Here is a 13017-nt window from a genome sequence, read left to right as displayed (position 1 = left end):
GTGTGTGTGTGTGTGTGTGTGTGTGTGTGTGTGTGTGTGTGTGTGTGTGTGTGTGTGTGTGTGTGTGTGTGTGTGTGTGTGTGTGTGTGTGTGTGTGTGTGTGTGTGTGTGTGTGTGTGTGTGTGTGTGTGTGTGTGTGTGTGTGTGTGTGTGTGTGTGTGTGTGTGTGTGTGTGTGTGTGTGTGTGTGTGTGTGTGTGTGTGTGTGTGTGTGTGTGTGTGTGTGTGTGTGTGTGTGTGTGTGTGTGTGTGTGTGTGTGTGTGTGCCTGTGCCTGTGCGTGCGCAACAAAGCAATAGATTGAGAAACACAGAAAAAGCCAGAGAGATCATATGGGTGCCAGAGAGGGAGAGGCAGAGAGAAGGAGACTGAAAGAGAGACAGAGACACAGACAGAGGGAGAGCGAGTACAAGTGAGAGGCGGTAAGGAGAGACGTGGTGGGTGATGGAGGAGTGATGCATAGTGGGTGAGGCAGAGGCAACGGTAGAGAGAGAGAAACAAGATGGTGGGTGGGAGGGGGTTGGAGGGTAGAGGAGAAAGAGAGAGAGAGGGAGATCGAGGCATAGGGGGAGACCTTGCTGGGAGTGTGGTGGAAGAATTACTCAGATGTTTTACTTAGGTTAGGTAAAAGTAGCAACATCAATGCAGAAATACTGTTACAAGTAATAGGCCTGTTATTTTACTTGAGTAAAAGTACAAAAGTATTGGTATTAAAATATAGTACAATATCAAAGTAAATGTATTCATTATGAATAGACACACTTTTTGTGTCTATTCATAATGAATACATGACAATGACACATTTTCTATCAAAATCTGTCATTTCCTTTGCCAATTGCCGATCAACAAGCTCACAACATGTTGCATCACAATGCGTTGTAAGCTTATATGGTTCATGTATGTTTTGCCTCATCTAAATCTATAAACTTGTAACTAAAGCTTTCAAACAATTGTAGTGGAGTAAAAAAAAAAGAATTGATAAATGGACAAGAAAAACTACCTAAAAATTGTACATACTTAGCTACATTACACCACTGCCATGGTATGGACTTTTACCATGTGAGCCATGTGAACTATTTTCAACTTATTGATCCGAGATGGAAGGAATCGATTTTTCTTTTCCTTCCCGGGGAGGTCAATGAAGTATGAGGGGTCAGTCACAGAGCAGGGCAGATGGATATGCCATGGCATGAGGGATTCATCATATACAGCATGACGACACGTGATCAAGGCCAGCGTTTGAGGTCATTAGGGTCCATGGTCTCCTCAAAACCATTTGATTGCAGGAAGTTCATACGATTTTATAGCGTTTAACAGAGAGTGTATATATGTTATAGTATGATTGGAAAACCAGTCAGATTGATTCTTTCTTTTTCACCTCCCGTGCTCCCCTGCGGCGGCGAGGTACCGAGACTAGGCGGGACGATGATTTACGATTCTGTCCCTATCAAAATCAGAACATAACTCGCAACTCTCTGCACTGCAACTCGCTCGCCTAAGCTCACTCGGCGGTGCCTCCCGTGGCTCAAGTCCCCTTCAGACGCTGCGCCTCCTTTGGTGAAAACGAGTGCACCATTTTCAATCTGACTGGTTTTCCAATCATACTGTGACATATATACTGTATCCATATAGGTATCATCTAAGATGCAATTAATCATGATGGCATGTGTAAAATGCTGAGCAGATGGCAAGAGAAAAACATGTGACTATGAGAGATGTTTTTTTAAGGGGCGTGGATGGCAGCTGCTGCTTAGTTCAGTCACAGAGACTGCTCAGCAGGCAAGTGTTGTAATAGGAACAGTGACTAAAATGACTTCTGCATTTTGATCAATGGGAAAGACGTCAGTAAATAGGGTTGGAAATTGTGGAAGAAAGTGCACATTCAGTGACTGTGATGCTTGTGCATTGGTGCGATACAGTATGTAAAGAAAGACAGAGGAGCAATAGGTATTGGTTTACAGTCTCAAAAGTCAGTCATCCTTCGCCATATTCTCCTCAAGTGGGTGAATGCATACTGTATGTGGCGTACACCAATAGAACGAGAGAACAGTAAGGCCTGAATGCTTGACCCCTTAAAGGGTAAGACCACTTTGGTAGAGGTTTGGGTTGTGTAGTTACCTTGCCATGATGTAACTCCAAAGGTGGGCAAGAAATCAAAAATAATTGCTCCATTGATTAGAAATTGATAATTCAAAATATGCTCCTCATTGACTTACATTGTACGGTAAAACAGCTCTCAAAGTCACTCTTTTAGCACATAAATGAACCCAAACATAGCTGATTCAGACAATATAGAGCATCACCAAACCCAGTACTGTTTGTTTTTTTAATAAAAATGTCAACTTCCTGTTGATTTTACTATTTGAAGATCTGGATCCGGATCCGCCGATCCAGTCCGGGTTTTCTACTTATTAAAAATGGCAAAATCAACAGGAAGTTGACATTTTTATTTAAAAAAAAAACAGTACTGGGTTTGGTGATGATATTGTGTTGGGAATGGTCTATTCCAGGATGATACTGCATACTACATCCACAGGGTATTAGGGGTAACTGAATGCATTGATGAGTACGAAAATTATGTGAATCATTATGATCATGTTAAGGCCTTCACAGTCACTAGTTTTCAACTTAATTGGACATCTACAGTATGGGAGATTTTTGGACCGGAGTGCACCAATACCATCATCAAAACACCAAATGAAGGAATAGGTTTTGTTAGAATGGTGTTCCGTCTCTCCAGTATAGTTCCAGAGACCATTATCTATGACAAGGCACATTGAAGCTGTTCTAGCTCAACACCTTACTTTTATCCACTTAAACCGTATTCTGAGCATAGCATAATAGGCGAACATTTCGTGAAAATAGGTGAACTTTCAGCAAAAACAGCAGACAAACAAGCTCCCAAGGGCACCTCTGGTCATCAAAGTATCATAGGCTTTTAGTGGCTAATTAGCCACCCGGCCGGGCCGACTGTATATGAAACTACATTCCCAAACGATGGTGATGTAATGCATAATGCAATGGTTGTCTTTACAGGATGTTTTGTGACTAGAGAAGAATGACATGTGCCATGACCCAGATAACGAATACATGTTCTGGTACAAACAGGTTTAAATACACACATACAGCACTGATCCACACACACACACACGCACGCGCGCGCGTGCGTGCACACACATCCACACACACACACACACACACACACACACACACACACACACACACACACACACACACACACACACACACACACACACACACACACACACACACACACACACACACACACACACACACACACACTCTTACAAACAAATGCACACACTTATATGTATACAAACAAACGCATAACAAGTACAGACACACACATAAGGGATAGGAAAGTGGGACAGGAGTGTGTGCGTGCGTGCGTGCGTGCGTGCGTGCGTGCGTGCGTGCGTGCGTGCGTGCGTGCGTGCGTGCGTGCGTGCGTGCGTGCGTGCGTGCGTGCGTGCGCGTGTGTGTGTGTGTGTGTGTGTGTCCTTAATCCCACATCACAGTCCCAACTGTGGCCCCCCTGTGTTTCGTTCTACAAAACGAATTCCCATTTTCAAATGTAATTGTTTTTATATGGGTTAGTCACATATTTATGTGTTCAGTGCACAAGTGATATGTTCCTTTGTGTTTGTCAGCCTCGAATGAGTCATTTTACGTATATGGAGCCGTTATTGTAATAGAACTATTTACAAATGTGAGTGGAGAGTTATGTAACCGTATCTCAATATGTGTGCGTGTGTTCAGATTTGTGTGTAAAGGAATCTCTAAATGTGTACCGACATTCATTAAATTTGCATGGGTTTGGCATAGTTGATATCATGTTTGAATTCTATTCAATATTATATGTATAGACATACAGAAACAAATCACTATCACGCAATCACAAACTACTGCCTGGCTAGTGTAGATTCCATACACTGGACGGACAGCTTGCACCTGATTAGCTAGTTCCAGTCCATAGCCTTGCAGGACACCCAGGGTCAACTGATTATTGACTTTTTCTACTGTTAGACTGATGATAGGTTCTTGGTTTACTTATGATCCTAGATTACTATTTCTGTGCATTTGATGTATTACCTTGTGTTGTCCGTTCTTACTGTAAATCGCTCTGGATTAAGAGCGTCTGCTAAGTGCCTAAATTGTAGGCAACCAAATGGACCATTTAAGGGTTCATTTGGTTCCATGTGTGTGTGTGTGTGTGTGTGTGTGTTGCGTATGTATCGTTTTTTGGTGTGTCTGCACATTCTTTTATGGTATAGTACTGTATTTATTGCTGGTTTTATTTTATTGACTAGTATACTTTTTACTCCCTGAATTTCCCCCCTGGAGTGTAATCCTATCCTATCATATCCTATTTTAGTAGGGGGTACTAAGTGAAAAATCGTTACGCGGCGGATAAAAGAATGAAATTTGATACAGATGTCCCTTGGGTCATCCTAAAACATCCTAGAAGGGGTGCCCAAAAAAATCTTAAACAGGAAGTGAGTTATGGACAAAATCCAAAATGGCCACCTAAACTGTTGACCGTTGACTCAAAAGACACCAAAATAATCTCCAAAAAGCATAAAATGTGGCACACATGTCCTTTGGGTCATCCTAAGACATCCTAGAAGGGGAGCCCAAAAAAATCTGAAACAGGAAGTGAGTTATTGACCAAATTGAAAATGGCCGCCTAGTGTTGTCGATTGACTCAAAAGACAACTAAAGAATCTCCAAAAAGTATAAAATGTGTCACACATGTCCCTTGGGTCATCCTAAGACATCCTAGAAGGGGTGCCCAAAAAAGTCTTCAACAGGAAGTGAGTTATTGACTAAATTGAAAATGGCCGCCTACAGTGTTGGCGATTGACTCAAAAAGCCTATAGAATCTCCAAAAAGTATACAATTTGGCACATATGTCTCTTGGGTCATCCTAACACATCCTAGAAGGGGTGCCAAAAATAATCTGAAACAGGAAGTGAGTTATTGACTAAATTGAAAATGGTCGCCTACAGTGTTGAAAGATGATGCAAGATACCTACAGAATCTCATAAAAGCATGAAATGTGGTACAAATGTCCCTTGGGTGATCTGAACGCATCCTACAAGGGGTGCCCAAAAAGGTTTTAAACAGGAAGTGACCGCCTAAAAGCAGTTGACACAAAAGAAAACATAAGGGGACGTCATAAAAGTGTATAATTTGGTACGTACATTGAGTGCTTCTTAATATATCCTAGAAGGGGTTATTTATTTGTTTGCTTGTTTATTAAACTTTTTAGGAAGGGACCATGTTGAAGAAATTCTAAATGGCTGTTTAAACAGTTGACCATGGCAGTCTGCATATTATGCAGACTCAATACGACAGGTTATGCAGTGCATAACTTGCCGTATTTTGTAGTCTACCTTCTGTTTTCATTTCTACATCACTTATTTATTTTACTTTCTGCATAATTTTTTTATTGTACTCTTTGAATCTTCTTTATTTATCTAACTCTCTGCATATTCTCATTTATTTTACTCTGCATCTTATCTTACTCTGCATATTCTTATTTTACTCTCTGCATCTTATTTATTTTGCACTCTACATCTTCTTGCTTGTTTTACACTCTATCTTCTCATGTATTTTCTTCTTGATCATTACTGTTTTTTTGTGATTAGTGTTTAGTAACTACATGTATTCATGTGTGCCATTTCGCAATTACCAGCACATTGGCATAATGCTCTGCAAGGTAACCCAGCATCCCGGCATCTACACTTTCTCGAACAGAAGGGCTCAGCTTTGCAGCCACACTTGAGTTCTCTACAAACTTAAGCAGCCTCTGGCAAGAGTGTCCATAAAGGTGTCCACGAATCAGCGACTTTAATTTATTTGTCAGGAGATGGTAGAGATTGCATAGCTTTCAGGCTTCTGGACCAAATGCTAGATTGGCTGCTCGATTTGAATATTGTAGCAGTGCAGCCCGTGTGGGAGGAGTGTTTTCCATTGAGAGACTATTCAAACTTTTTTTGGCACCCCTTAGGATGCATTCAGATCACCCAAGGGACATTTGTACCAAATTTCATGCTTTTATGAGATTATTTTTTATGAGTGTCTTTTGCATCATCTGTCAAGACTGTACACAGCCATTTTCAATTTAGTCAATAACTCACTTCCTGTTTCAGATAATTTCAGGCACCCCTTCTAGGATGTCTTAGGATGACCCAAGGGACATGTATGCCATTATGAGATTCTTTAGTTGTCTTTTGAGTCAATCGACAACACTGTAGGCGGTCATTTTCAATTTTGTCAATGACTCACTTCCTGTTTAAGATTTTTTTGGGCACCCCTTCTGGGATGTCTTGGGATGACCCAAGGGACATGTATGCCAAATTGTATGCTTTTATGAGATTCTTTAGTTGTCTTTTGAGTCAATAGATAACACTGTAGGCGGCCATTTTCAATTTTGTCAATAACTCAGTTCCTGCTTAAGATTTCTTTGGGCACCCCTTCTAGGATGTCTTAGGATGACCAAAAAGACATGTGTGCCAAATTGTATGCTTTTATGAGATTCTTTAGTTGTCTTTTGAGTCAATCGACAACACTAGGCGGCCATTTTCAATTTAGTCAATAACTCACTTCCTGTTTCAGATTCCTTTGGGCACCCCTTCTAGGATGTCTTAGGATGACCCAAGGGACATATGTGCCAAATTTTATGCTTTTTGGAGATTCTTTTGGTGTCTTTTGAGTCAACGGTCAACAGTTTAGGTGGCCATTTTGAATTATGTCCATAAGTCACTTCCTGTTTAAGATTTTTTTGGGCACCCCTTCTAGGATGTTTTAGGATGACCCAAGGGACATCTGTATCAAATTTCATGCTTTTATCCGCCGCGTAACGATTTGGCCATTTTTTGTGCTTAGGGACCAGTCGAAATTTACGTAAGGGGGGGCATGGAGGAAAATAGGGGAGGGTCATGCCTTTCTAATTTTGGTCCAAGGGAGGGTCAGCTAATTTTACTTTGAATCCAAGGGAGGGTCATGCAATTTTGAATTGATAAAATAGTCCGTTTTTTATATACCTTTTTAGTACAGCAGAACAGTGGTCAATGACCCCTCTCCATTTCAAAGGATACAAAGAATTCAAATCAAGTAACACCTTGTCTATTTAGAATCAATGGCGGTCGTTAACAAGCCATCAACGCACAGCGAGTGTGAACGACCCAGTCAAATCTATTCAGCGTCTTAACGATGGTGGTTGAACAATTAAGCAAAACTTCAACAGGCGTTATTGGAGAGATGCATTATAGATAGGCCTACTATAACTGGATATTCATAATCATTTGAAGTAATTCTGTGCATGTGATTAATGTGGATCTATATGGACAGTTGTGTATAGATGCCTAGCTCCACAAGTAAAACCAGAAGCATCAGGCCATAATTGATAGCTTAATTTGTTTTATGTAGGCAACAGTGTAGTTGTAGTCACTGTAGTTGATAATTAAAAGGGCAGAGTGACAAAAGTTTTAAACTACTGGTTACCAAATATTCAACTTTCTTCAATCTGACCAGGATTCAATGGGTTTCCCACATGTAAGATAAGAACACTATCCATTCTGCTACCACTACTACAGATACACTGTGCATTTAGCAAGACTGACTACACTACAGCAATGTTCTAATCAATGTGGAAAGCAAAACATTGGACATATCAGTTTTAAATGTCATGTTGTATTTGATGGGGAGGGTTAGGGGTGTCAAGAATTTCACAATACGATACATGATGTTGGGCATGATATCGATATGATATATTATTAATGTTCTTTTCTCATGTATCATCAACATTGGCCATCATCTTATAAATAACGTTATAAAGCAAGTTAGAAACAATTACAAAGTGCTTTGTACACACAAATAAATACATTTGTGCAAGCTTAATGGAGAAGGGAAGTTCTCACTAACTATAAACCCATTGTTTCAGAGGACAGATAGACACTAATATAACAAATATAATTAATATAATATAAGACTGCATAACTATAAATTCCACAAACCTCATATTTTTGTCATCTGGACTTTACCAACCAAGTGCAGCCTAGTTATTTTCAACAGCTAAAAAAAATCTATAATACCAGATACAGTATAATACAATCTTAGATTAGATGTAGGCCTATTTGAGAGTGCAGATGCATGTCACATTAACGAGCGTCAACGAGCATCAGCTGACACACAACACCTCCCCTCTGCAGTGCTTTAAACTGAAAGTGACTGACTGGAGTCTGTTTCATTTCTCTCCAAAATACCTTGAATATGATGGAGGACATGATTAATAATTACTATGATTATGATAAGCTTTACATTTCATATCATACAGTAAAAACTCCTAACTTTCACCGGCAAAAAAAAAGAAAGTGTTTTTTTTGTATTAAAAAAACAATTAAAAAAATATTACGATACAGTATGACATCATGACAATACCTATCATCACATTTTAATACCACGATAGGCTATATCGTGACACAATATATCGTGACACTTCTAGGCGGGGAGGGTTACTCTTTTTTTTGTAATCACTTGGGGAGGGTCATTGATTTTTTTTTTTTGTCAAAGGGAGGGTCATGGCATTTTAGATCAGGGCACATACATTTCCTCCATGCCCCCCCTTATGTAAATTTCGACTGGTCCCTTAGTACCCCCTACTATTTTGGGCAGTAATGCAAAAGAACTATTGACTGGACCCGTTTTGACAAAAGTAAAAATGGATGCTTTACAAATGGCATTATACAAGTGTCTTAGCCTACAGTATGTACAGTATGAATCTATGAGAAACTGGACATGATAATACTCTTTGTACATCAATCATTTATAGTGCCTAACACATTCACATCATATTACATTACATTACTTACAGAATAACATTGTGTAACAATGCTTTGCCATAGGTTAATCCACAGATTAATACTCTGGAAATAGGCCACTGTCAAATACAATGCTACCATAAAGTAATGTGCAACAAAAATGATTATGTCATTATCCAGTGTTCTGCTTTCAGATGGCCTTCATAAGAAGCAGTTTGAACAAGAATAACGGCATGATAAACATGCTTAATAATGGATTGGTGCTGGCTAATGATGTCACTTCCATCTCAGAGCATTGAGCCCTGGCCACTATGATGAACAATGACCCCTGGGCCGCCCGGGGTGTGACCTATGGCCCTTTTCCACTACAAGTAGCTTCTCAGAACCTCAGTGGTGTAAAGTAACTAAGTACAAGTACTCAAGAACTGTACTTAAAAGTAAAATGTTGAGGTATTTTTTACTTTACTGGAGTACTTCCAAATTGTTATACTTTTACTTCTACTCCACTACATCTCAGAGACAAATATCGTACTTTTACTCCACTACAATTATTTGAAAACTACAAGTTACTTTGTAGATTTTGATTATTATTACAAAACATACATTAACCACTAGCCATATATACATTTCGGCCATTTGAAAATAGCCGATCTACAAGCGACAAAGCTCACAATGAGTCGCGATGCGACGCATTGTGAGCTTGTACTGTAGATCTGCTATTTTCAAAAGATTTTTATACATTTGAAAACTTGTGAAATGGGACATTCTGCATAATGAGTACGTTCTGCTTTTGGTACTTTATGTACATTTTGATGCTAATACTTTTGTACTTTCATACTCAAGTGAATTTTGAATTCCGGACTTTTACTTGTAACAGAGTATTTCTACATTGTAGTATTGATACTTTTACTTAAGTAAGAAATGTGAGTACTTTTTCCACCACTGCTCAGAACCTAATTTGGGCCCTGCTCAGGAGGTAGCCTAGTACTAACTGGTTCTGGGGTTACCCTTCGTAGTAAAAAAAAAAGATTAGACCCAAAAAGCCACGCCAAACACCCCAAAACTCAGGGTCTGGCAGGGTTGTCATTGTCCCATCCCTTCTACAGGAGGAAGTAAGCGGGATCAATATAGGGGATTGACGCCGAGTCACAACGAGTTCCGCGGTCAAGTCACAATGTCATGACCGAACCTTCCTGCTGATACGTGTATACTTTAGCCGTCAAGAAATACAGCGCCTTTGTCGATAAAGGCGCACTCAGGACATTAGATAGATAGATAGCGTGACCGTGAATGTTAAAAGGTATTGATTGGCCACAACGCGGCGGTGTTGATGAGAGGACATGGTACACAGATCATCTGAAGAGAAGACAGTGGCAGTATAGGCTACTTGAGAGGGGGGGAGGGTCTAGGATGCCCTTACTGCAGGTTTCAATAGATTAAGTTTAACCACTTGACCGGGGTCCCCAAAGGGTCTATACTTGGCCTCCTTTTTTCACCTTTACTCCAAATCTCTTCTCCAAAAATAGCCTCTACAATCTACAAGCTTCACAAGGAGTTGTGACTCATTGTGAGCTTGTCGATCTGCTATTTTCGACAAATAGTCACCTATTTAAGCCAAATACCCGCCTATTATAACATGCCCAGAATAGGGACACTAGGGTTAAAGTGGTTAAATAACTTTTAAAATATTTTTAATTACATTGATTTGATCATTTTAACTATTTCACAACAATACGCAATGAATTAACTAAAGCCTGCGTATCAGAGACTTTGACATACAGTATCAAAAGATTTGATAAATCAACAAAAGTATGCCACCAATAATGCTTCACATCTTAAAGAGCTCTGACACAGCATTTTGAGATGCAGGCTGTCTTACCCTCTCTGGTCTGATGGTGGCTCTCTGAAGGTGAGACCTGAGGCCAATTCTACAAAATGCCTTCTAAATCCTAACAGTTTTCTGAAAAACGTACAGTATGTTTCTATGTCAAGCATACTTTTTCATATGCAGGACCCCAAAAATATACGTATTTGGCCGCTGAGCCCCATCTCAAAATATTTAGTTCCAGGGACCCCCAGAACTTCCAGAAGCAAATTTGAGATGCAAAATTTTGCTTTAAAAATATATATATATTCAAAGATTTGCACAACTTTTCACGATTTTTCAAAAATAGAATAGAAGTATAAAATAATGGTTATAATTACACAGATAATTTCCCGGTTTTAATGGGTTAATTTTCTCCCACACTGTAGGTTGGAAAACCTGAATACACCCATCTCTGTGGTACTTAACTGAATGCTTATAGAGGGAAGGGAGGGTGTTAGGCCACTTATTTTCCATGCCCAGATTTAATTTGTGACCATCATACATTTTCCAGGTAGCCTGTTGTCTATAACATGCAGTGGTATTTATCAGATATAATCATGTCACATTTGATATTAGCATTGGTTGAAAAAGTTATCTGCACAATATACATTTTATATTTGTGTTGAGTTTGAAACCCAGTTTAAATTGAGTCAACTTTTTTTGCAGTTTGCATGCCATCTGGTGGTGAGAAAACATACAGCCACATCCAGGACACAACAAAAACACCAATAGATCACATCCTCTTTTATTTGGGTCAAAGAGATCAGTGCAGAGCAGATTAATCTTTCTCAAATCAAATTCAGAGACACATATTTACATAACATAACATGTTACGCTACATAAAGTCCTGAACTGCTTTTTGTTGTTTGTTGCATTTGTTAGTCATCAAAAACAGTCCACGGCCAATTCTCAACCCATTTTTTCAAATCCAATGATTAAACTGAACCACTTTATGGCTTAAGGCTTCCTTTCTACCTCCTAAAACTCATCCCTGACTCTTGATCCCAAACCCTCTGAGGAGGTTCACGTCGTCTGCTCACGATGGAGCTTCTCTCATTGTAGATGTAAACATGGTTCCACAAACATACTTGAACTGACTGATCCACCTTCACTCAACTCTCTACAACACAGACCCATCTTCTGAAAGAAGGACTTTCACAGCCATAAAAAGACAAAGACAAACATAAAACATAAAAAGACTTGCAGACGAAAGACAAATCAACAGTTTGTTACAGTAAAGGCGATATCGGCACAAACATAGAACGACGATTTAGACAGGACAACATTTAAGACAATACACAAACTTGACGTGACCTACTTCAATATTGTAGACACTTTACAGTTTGCCACTTTACACACATACAAGTACACTACACATATAACTAGAACCGACGGCAAGTACGGATGAAAACTAAATGACATCATATGAAGGATTTATAGTGAGTTACAAAAATCCAACTCAAAACTAAAATAAGATTCATCACTCATCCTGATGAGCGCAGGCCGTCATTTCTCTAACTGCTCAAGTCACGTTAAGATTAGAAACTGCCACACAGAACTTTCCAGAATGAAGTAGGTCATTGAGAGACCACAAGTGCTTGATAAAAACAATTAAAATGTCTCTCATACAATTAAAATATACTATATACAGTACATGGTAGTGCAGAATACCCACACTGTAGCTTTTAAAACATAATTTCCAAAAGTGTGAACGCCTTTTTATAGGCATAAAATAAAATAAAAACTCATCCATAACCACAAATGTTTAGCATTTTAAATTAATTAAATTAAAGCCACACTCTTCTACTTCCTTTGCATAACACGGAGGATATGTAAAGCCTGATTATTCAAGTGCGGCAAAATGTTACAACACATGGAACTAAAGGTTCTCTTTAGCAAGTGAGGCAAAACTGGACCTCCATATTCTAAGTAAAAGCTCAAACTAGTAGAGTTACAGTGGGAGCACTGGGACACAGTTTTACTATCCAGTTGCATCACTCCATCATGGCTTCAGTCAAAGCATCCTCATAGGTGTCACGTGTTTTAGCCTGGAGGTGAAAGGTCACTGGTTTAACCCCGGATTTCCATCCTCTCCACTGCAGTCAATTACAAAGTTATGCATTTGCTTACTTACAGTCAACAAACGTGGTGTGAGTCGGTGCTTCCTGAGTCTTCTCCTCAGAAAACAGAAGCCCTTCATAGAACAATTAGCCAGATATGTCAAGCCACAGACTTTCTAAAGTCAACATTAGTGTGGGTGTTATAAGCATGGTTCCACTGGTCCTCTTTGGCCACTTTACTTTTTT

The sequence above is a fragment of the Gymnoscopelus braueri genome (assembly GCF_963280865.1).
Source record: "Gymnoscopelus braueri genome assembly, chromosome: 16".
In the NCBI taxonomy this organism is placed as follows: Eukaryota; Metazoa; Chordata; class Actinopteri; order Myctophiformes; family Myctophidae; genus Gymnoscopelus; species Gymnoscopelus braueri.
The sequence above is the reverse complement of the archived record's forward strand: the minus strand, read 5'-3'. Positions refer to the sequence as shown.